Genomic DNA, 7,500 nt, shown 5'->3' on the forward strand with positions numbered 1-7,500 from the left:
AAAGACGCGCCGCATTCCGTCTGCTCGGGCACACGTCTGCTTGCTGGCAAAAAGAGAAACTGGAGGCCAAACCCCTTGGAAGCATGAGCTGGGTGTCAGGCCCAGCCCCGATGCCACATTTCACAAATATACTGGCCAAAAAAGGCAGGCAGTGCTTGGCCATTTCAAGCGTGTAGATGTCAGCAAGAGTCAAGGACGAGGTCTTTCTCCTGCTGCCCAATACAGACACAGTTCTTGTGCTTTGGGTGTAGCCTAACAGGGACAGCCGCCCAGCCGGCCTGCACCACGGCCCAGGGGTCCCTCTGCCAGCTGGCAGTATAAATGTTAGGCAGCCAGGGCTCAACAGTGTGCTTGCTCCGGCAGCACATATAATAAATTGGAATCGATACAGAGAAGATTAGCATGGCCCCTGCGCAAGGATGACACGCAAATTCGTGAAGCGTTTCCACTTTTGAGGGGCCCGGGGCTCCCCTGAGCACTTGTGAGGGCAGTGTGTGTCTCCCCTGCGGAACACAACTTGAGCAACTTGAGGCTCTTGAGGCCCAACACCATCCTGCCCCATGCAGAAGCCATTGTGCTGGGGAGAGAGCGCCGCAGAGCCCTGCGCTATAGACGTAGCCCTGCTGCTATCCCATCCGGCCGTTTTGTGCCGTGACCTGAGAGCGCTCTGGCTACTGCAGTGAATCCGCAAATCCTGAGCGAGACCCAGTGGAAAGTGCCGCAAGGCCTTGCCCCATTACACAGGTCCAACCCAACCCGACCAGGGAGGCCGGTCAAAGACGCGCCGCATTCCGTCTGCTCGGGCACACGTCTGCTTGCTGGCAAAAAGAGAAACTGGAGGCCAAACCCCTTGGAAGCATGAGCTGGGTGTCAGGCCCAGCCCCGATGCCACATTTCACAAATATACTGGCCAAAAAAGGCAGGCAGTGCTTGGCCATTTCAAGCGTGTAGATGTCAGCAAGAGTCAAGGACGAGGTCTTTCTCCTGCTGCCCAATACAGACACAGTTCTTGTGCTTTGGGTGTAGCCTAACAGGGACAGCCGCCCAGCCGGCCTGCACCACGGCCCAGGGGTCCCTCTGCCAGCTGGCAGTATAAATGTTAGGCAGCCAGGGCTCAACAGTGTGCTTGCTCCGGCAGCACATATAATAAATTGGAATCGATACAGAGAAGATTAGCATGGCCCCTGCGCAAGGATGACACGCAAATTCGTGAAGCGTTTCCACTTTTGAGGGGCCCGGGGCTCCCCTGAGCACTTGTGAGGGCAGTGTGTGTCTCCCCTGCGGAACACAACTTGAGCAACTTGAGGCTCTTGAGGCCCAACACCATCCTGCCCCATGCAGAAGCCATTGTGCTGGGGAGAGAGCGCCGCAGAGCCCTGCGCCATAGACGTAGCCCTGCTGCTATCCCATCCGGCCGTTTTGTGCCGTGACCTGAGAGCGCTCTGGCTACTGCAGTGAATCCGCAAATCCTGAGCGAGACCCAGTGGAAAGTGCCGCAAGGCCTTGCCCCATTACACAGGTCCAACCCAACCCGACCAGGGAGGCCGGTCAAAGACGCGCCGCATTCCGTCTGCTCGGGCACACGTCTGCTTGCTGGCAAAAAGAGAAACTGGAGGCCAAACCCCTTGGAAGCATGAGCTGGGTGTCAGGCCCAGCCCCGATGCCACATTTCACAAATATACTGGCCAAAAAAGGCAGGCAGTGCTTGGCCATTTCAAGCGTGTAGATGTCAGCAAGAGTCAAGGACGAGGTCTTTCTCCTGCTGCCCAATACAGACACAGTTCTTGTGCTTTGGGTGTAGCCTAACAGGGACAGCCGCCCAGCCGGCCTGCACCACGGCCCAGGGGTCCCTCTGCCAGCTGGCAGTATAAATGTTAGGCAGCCAGGGCTCAACAGTGTGCTTGCTCCGGCAGCACATATAATAAATTGGAATCGATACAGAGAAGATTAGCATGGCCCCTGCGCAAGGATGACACGCAAATTCGTGAAGCGTTTCCACTTTTGAGGGGCCCGGGGCTCCCCTGAGCACTTGTGAGGGCAGTGTGTGTCTCCCCTGCGGAACACAACTTGAGCAACTTGAGGCTCTTGAGGCCCAACACCATCCTGCCCCATGCAGAAGCCATTGTGCTGGGGAGAGAGCGCCGCAGAGCCCTGCGCCATAGACGTAGCCCTGCTGCTATCCCATCCGGCCGTTTTGTGCCGTGACCTGAGAGCGCTCTGGCTACTGCAGTGAATCCGCAAATCCTGAGCGAGACCCAGTGGAAAGTGCCGCAAGGCCTTGCCCCATTACACAGGTCCAACCCAACCCGACCAGGGAGGCCGGTCAAAGACGCGCCGCATTCCGTCTGCTCGGGCACACGTCTGCTTGCTGGCAAAAAGAGAAACTGGAGGCCAAACCCCTTGGAAGCATGAGCTGGGTGTCAGGCCCAGCCCCGATGCCACATTTCACAAATATACTGGCCAAAAAAGGCAGGCAGTGCTTGGCCATTTCAAGCGTGTAGATGTCAGCAAGAGTCAAGGACGAGGTCTTTCTCCTGCTGCCCAATACAGACACAGTTCTTGTGCTTTGGGTGTAGCCTAACAGGGACAGCCGCCCAGCCGGCCTGCACCACGGCCCAGGGGTCCCTCTGCCAGCTGGCAGTATAAATGTTAGGCAGCCAGGGCTCAACAGTGTGCTTGCTCCGGCAGCACATATAATAAATTGGAATCGATACAGAGAAGATTAGCATGGCCCCTGCGCAAGGATGACACGCAAATTCGTGAAGCGTTTCCACTTTTGAGGGGCCCGGGGCTCCCCTGAGCACTTGTGAGGGCAGTGTGTGTCTCCCCTGCGGAACACAACTTGAGCAACTTGAGGCTCTTGAGGCCCAACACCATCCTGCCCCATGCAGAAGCCATTGTGCTGGGGAGAGAGCGCCGCAGAGCCCTGCGCCATAGACGTAGCCCTGCTGCTATCCCATCCGGCCGTTTTGTGCCGTGACCTGAGAGCGCTCTGGCTACTGCAGTGAATCCGCAAATCCTGAGCGAGACCCAGTGGAAAGTGCCGCAAGGCCTTGCCCCATTACACAGGTCCAACCCAACCCGACCAGGGAGGCCGGTCAAAGACGCGCCGCATTCCGTCTGCTCGGGCACACGTCTGCTTGCTGGCAAAAAGAGAAACTGGAGGCCAAACCCCTTGGAAGCATGAGCTGGGTGTCAGGCCCAGCCCCGATGCCACATTTCACAAATATACTGGCCAAAAAAGGCAGGCAGTGCTTGGCCATTTCAAGCGTGTAGATGTCAGCAAGAGTCAAGGACGAGGTCTTTCTCCTGCTGCCCAATACAGACACAGTTCTTGTGCTTTGGGTGTAGCCTAACAGGGACAGCCGCCCAGCCGGCCTGCACCACGGCCCAGGGGTCCCTCTGCCAGCTGGCAGTATAAATGTTAGGCAGCCAGGGCTCAACAGTGTGCTTGCTCCGGCAGCACATATAATAAATTGGAATCGATACAGAGAAGATTAGCATGGCCCCTGCGCAAGGATGACACGCAAATTCGTGAAGCGTTTCCACTTTTGAGGGGCCCGGGGCTCCCCTGAGCACTTGTGAGGGCAGTGTGTGTCTCCCCTGCGGAACACAACTTGAGCAACTTGAGGCTCTTGAGGCCCAACACCATCCTGCCCCATGCAGAAGCCATTGTGCTGGGGAGAGAGCGCCGCAGAGCCCTGCGCTATAGACGTAGCCCTGCTGCTATCCCATCCGGCCGTTTTGTGCCGTGACCTGAGAGCGCTCTGGCTACTGCAGTGAATCCGCAAATCCTGAGCGAGACCCAGTGGAAAGTGCCGCAAGGCCTTGCCCCATTACACAGGTCCAACCCAACCCGACCAGGGAGGCCGGTCAAAGACGCGCCGCATTCCGTCTGCTCGGGCACACGTCTGCTTGCTGGCAAAAAGAGAAACTGGAGGCCAAACCCCTTGGAAGCATGAGCTGGGTGTCAGGCCCAGCCCCGATGCCACATTTCACAAATATACTGGCCAAAAAAGGCAGGCAGTGCTTGGCCATTTCAAGCGTGTAGATGTCAGCAAGAGTCAAGGACGAGGTCTTTCTCCTGCTGCCCAATACAGACACAGTTCTTGTGCTTTGGGTGTAGCCTAACAGGGACAGCCGCCCAGCCGGCCTGCACCACGGCCCAGGGGTCCCTCTGCCAGCTGGCAGTATAAATGTTAGGCAGCCAGGGCTCAACAGTGTGCTTGCTCCGGCAGCACATATAATAAATTGGAATCGATACAGAGAAGATTAGCATGGCCCCTGCGCAAGGATGACACGCAAATTCGTGAAGCGTTTCCACTTTTGAGGGGCCCGGGGCTCCCCTGAGCACTTGTGAGGGCAGTGTGTGTCTCCCCTGCGGAACACAACTTGAGCAACTTGAGGCTCTTGAGGCCCAACACCATCCTGCCCCATGCAGAAGCCATTGTGCTGGGGAGAGAGCGCCGCAGAGCCCTGCGCCATAGACGTAGCCCTGCTGCTATCCCATCCGGCCGTTTTGTGCCGTGACCTGAGAGCGCTCTGGCTACTGCAGTGAATCCGCAAATCCTGAGCGAGACCCAGTGGAAAGTGCCGCAAGGCCTTGCCCCATTACACAGGTCCAACCCAACCCGACCAGGGAGGCCGGTCAAAGACGCGCCGCATTCCGTCTGCTCGGGCACACGTCTGCTTGCTGGCAAAAAGAGAAACTGGAGGCCAAACCCCTTGGAAGCATGAGCTGGGTGTCAGGCCCAGCCCCGATGCCACATTTCACAAATATACTGGCCAAAAAAGGCAGGCAGTGCTTGGCCATTTCAAGCGTGTAGATGTCAGCAAGAGTCAAGGACGAGGTCTTTCTCCTGCTGCCCAATACAGACACAGTTCTTGTGCTTTGGGTGTAGCCTAACAGGGACAGCCGCCCAGCCGGCCTGCACCACGGCCCAGGGGTCCCTCTGCCAGCTGGCAGTATAAATGTTAGGCAGCCAGGGCTCAACAGTGTGCTTGCTCCGGCAGCACATATAATAAATTGGAATCGATACAGAGAAGATTAGCATGGCCCCTGCGCAAGGATGACACGCAAATTCGTGAAGCGTTTCCACTTTTGAGGGGCCCGGGGCTCCCCTGAGCACTTGTGAGGGCAGTGTGTGTCTCCCCTGCGGAACACAACTTGAGCAACTTGAGGCTCTTGAGGCCCAACACCATCCTGCCCCATGCAGAAGCCATTGTGCTGGGGAGAGAGCGCCGCAGAGCCCTGCGCTATAGACGTAGCCCTGCTGCTATCCCATCCGGCCGTTTTGTGCCGTGACCTGAGAGCGCTCTGGCTACTGCAGTGAATCCGCAAATCCTGAGCGAGACCCAGTGGAAAGTGCCGCAAGGCCTTGCCCCATTACACAGGTCCAACCCAACCCGACCAGGGAGGCCGGTCAAAGACGCGCCGCATTCCGTCTGCTCGGGCACACGTCTGCTTGCTGGCAAAAAGAGAAACTGGAGGCCAAACCCCTTGGAAGCATGAGCTGGGTGTCAGGCCCAGCCCCGATGCCACATTTCACAAATATACTGGCCAAAAAAGGCAGGCAGTGCTTGGCCATTTCAAGCGTGTAGATGTCAGCAAGAGTCAAGGACGAGGTCTTTCTCCTGCTGCCCAATACAGACACAGTTCTTGTGCTTTGGGTGTAGCCTAACAGGGACAGCCGCCCAGCCGGCCTGCACCACGGCCCAGGGGTCCCTCTGCCAGCTGGCAGTATAAATGTTAGGCAGCCAGGGCTCAACAGTGTGCTTGCTCCGGCAGCACATATAATAAATTGGAATCGATACAGAGAAGATTAGCATGGCCCCTGCGCAAGGATGACACGCAAATTCGTGAAGCGTTTCCACTTTTGAGGGGCCCGGGGCTCCCCTGAGCACTTGTGAGGGCAGTGTGTGTCTCCCCTGCGGAACACAACTTGAGCAACTTGAGGCTCTTGAGGCCCAACACCATCCTGCCCCATGCAGAAGCCATTGTGCTGGGGAGAGAGCGCCGCAGAGCCCTGCGCTATAGACGTAGCCCTGCTGCTATCCCATCCGGCCGTTTTGTGCCGTGACCTGAGAGCGCTCTGGCTACTGCAGTGAATCCGCAAATCCTGAGCGAGACCCAGTGGAAAGTGCCGCAAGGCCTTGCCCCATTACACAGGTCCAACCCAACCCGACCAGGGAGGCCGGTCAAAGACGCGCCGCATTCCGTCTGCTCGGGCACACGTCTGCTTGCTGGCAAAAAGAGAAACTGGAGGCCAAACCCCTTGGAAGCATGAGCTGGGTGTCAGGCCCAGCCCCGATGCCACATTTCACAAATATACTGGCCAAAAAAGGCAGGCAGTGCTTGGCCATTTCAAGCGTGTAGATGTCAGCAAGAGTCAAGGACGAGGTCTTTCTCCTGCTGCCCAATACAGACACAGTTCTTGTGCTTTGGGTGTAGCCTAACAGGGACAGCCGCCCAGCCGGCCTGCACCACGGCCCAGGGGTCCCTCTGCCAGCTGGCAGTATAAATGTTAGGCAGCCAGGGCTCAACAGTGTGCTTGCTCCGGCAGCACATATAATAAATTGGAATCGATACAGAGAAGATTAGCATGGCCCCTGCGCAAGGATGACACGCAAATTCGTGAAGCGTTTCCACTTTTGAGGGGCCCGGGGCTCCCCTGAGCACTTGTGAGGGCAGTGTGTGTCTCCCCTGCGGAACACAACTTGAGCAACTTGAGGCTCTTGAGGCCCAACACCATCCTGCCCCATGCAGAAGCCATTGTGCTGGGGAGAGAGCGCCGCAGAGCCCTGCGCCATAGACGTAGCCCTGCTGCTATCCCATCCGGCCGTTTTGTGCCGTGACCTGAGAGCGCTCTGGCTACTGCAGTGAATCCGCAAATCCTGAGCGAGACCCAGTGGAAAGTGCCGCAAGGCCTTGCCCCATTACACAGGTCCAACCCAACCCGACCAGGGAGGCCGGTCAAAGACGCGCCGCATTCCGTCTGCTCGGGCACACGTCTGCTTGCTGGCAAAAAGAGAAACTGGAGGCCAAACCCCTTGGAAGCATGAGCTGGGTGTCAGGCCCAGCCCCGATGCCACATTTCACAAATATACTGGCCAAAAAAGGCAGGCAGTGCTTGGCCATTTCAAGCGTGTAGATGTCAGCAAGAGTCAAGGACGAGGTCTTTCTCCTGCTGCCCAATACAGACACAGTTCTTGTGCTTTGGGTGTAGCCTAACAGGGACAGCCGCCCAGCCGGCCTGCACCACGGCCCAGGGGTCCCTCTGCCAGCTGGCAGTATAAATGTTAGGCAGCCAGGGCTCAACAGTGTGCTTGCTCCGGCAGCACATATAATAAATTGGAATCGATACAGAGAAGATTAGCATGGCCCCTGCGCAAGGATGACACGCAAATTCGTGAAGCGTTTCCACTTTTGAGGGGCCCGGGGCTCCCCTGAGCACTTGTGAGGGCAGTGTGTGTCTCCCCTGCGGAACACAACTTGAGCAA

General features: G+C 57.3%; 10 non-coding genes across 10 annotated transcripts; all 10 read left to right on the forward strand.

Moving 5' to 3' along the window:
* The first annotated feature begins 347 nt into the window (after nucleotides 1-347).
* Nucleotides 348-454, forward strand: LOC141794084 (U6 spliceosomal RNA). The gene has a single exon (XR_012598530.1). It is a non-coding gene; the product is annotated as a U6 spliceosomal RNA (small nuclear RNA).
* Nucleotides 455-1,122: 668 nt separating this feature from the next.
* On the forward strand, nucleotides 1,123-1,229 carry LOC141794085 (U6 spliceosomal RNA). Its single transcript, XR_012598531.1, has one exon. It is a non-coding gene; the product is annotated as a U6 spliceosomal RNA (small nuclear RNA).
* A 668-nt stretch (nucleotides 1,230-1,897) lies between these two features.
* LOC141794086 (U6 spliceosomal RNA) lies at nucleotides 1,898-2,004 on the forward strand. Its single transcript, XR_012598532.1, has one exon. It is a non-coding gene; the product is annotated as a U6 spliceosomal RNA (small nuclear RNA).
* Nucleotides 2,005-2,672: 668 nt separating this feature from the next.
* On the forward strand, nucleotides 2,673-2,779 carry LOC141794088 (U6 spliceosomal RNA). Its single transcript, XR_012598534.1, has one exon. It is a non-coding gene; the product is annotated as a U6 spliceosomal RNA (small nuclear RNA).
* A 668-nt stretch (nucleotides 2,780-3,447) lies between these two features.
* Nucleotides 3,448-3,554, forward strand: LOC141794089 (U6 spliceosomal RNA). The gene has a single exon (XR_012598535.1). It is a non-coding gene; the product is annotated as a U6 spliceosomal RNA (small nuclear RNA).
* Nucleotides 3,555-4,222: 668 nt separating this feature from the next.
* Nucleotides 4,223-4,329, forward strand: LOC141794090 (U6 spliceosomal RNA). Its single transcript, XR_012598536.1, has one exon. It is a non-coding gene; the product is annotated as a U6 spliceosomal RNA (small nuclear RNA).
* Nucleotides 4,330-4,997: 668 nt separating this feature from the next.
* Nucleotides 4,998-5,104, forward strand: LOC141794091 (U6 spliceosomal RNA). The gene has a single exon (XR_012598537.1). It is a non-coding gene; the product is annotated as a U6 spliceosomal RNA (small nuclear RNA).
* Nucleotides 5,105-5,772: 668 nt separating this feature from the next.
* LOC141794092 (U6 spliceosomal RNA) lies at nucleotides 5,773-5,879 on the forward strand. The gene has a single exon (XR_012598538.1). It is a non-coding gene; the product is annotated as a U6 spliceosomal RNA (small nuclear RNA).
* A 668-nt stretch (nucleotides 5,880-6,547) lies between these two features.
* Nucleotides 6,548-6,654, forward strand: LOC141794011 (U6 spliceosomal RNA). The gene has a single exon (XR_012598458.1). It is a non-coding gene; the product is annotated as a U6 spliceosomal RNA (small nuclear RNA).
* Nucleotides 6,655-7,322: 668 nt separating this feature from the next.
* Nucleotides 7,323-7,429, forward strand: LOC141794012 (U6 spliceosomal RNA). Its single transcript, XR_012598459.1, has one exon. It is a non-coding gene; the product is annotated as a U6 spliceosomal RNA (small nuclear RNA).
* The last annotated feature ends 71 nt before the right edge of the window (nucleotides 7,430-7,500 follow it).

The sequence above is a fragment of the Halichoeres trimaculatus genome, unplaced genomic scaffold, assembly GCF_033239565.1.
Source record: "Halichoeres trimaculatus isolate MK-OKI-2021-1 unplaced genomic scaffold, fHalTri1.1 fHalTri1_scaffold_7, whole genome shotgun sequence".
Taxonomy (NCBI): domain Eukaryota; kingdom Metazoa; phylum Chordata; class Actinopteri; order Labriformes; family Labridae; genus Halichoeres; species Halichoeres trimaculatus.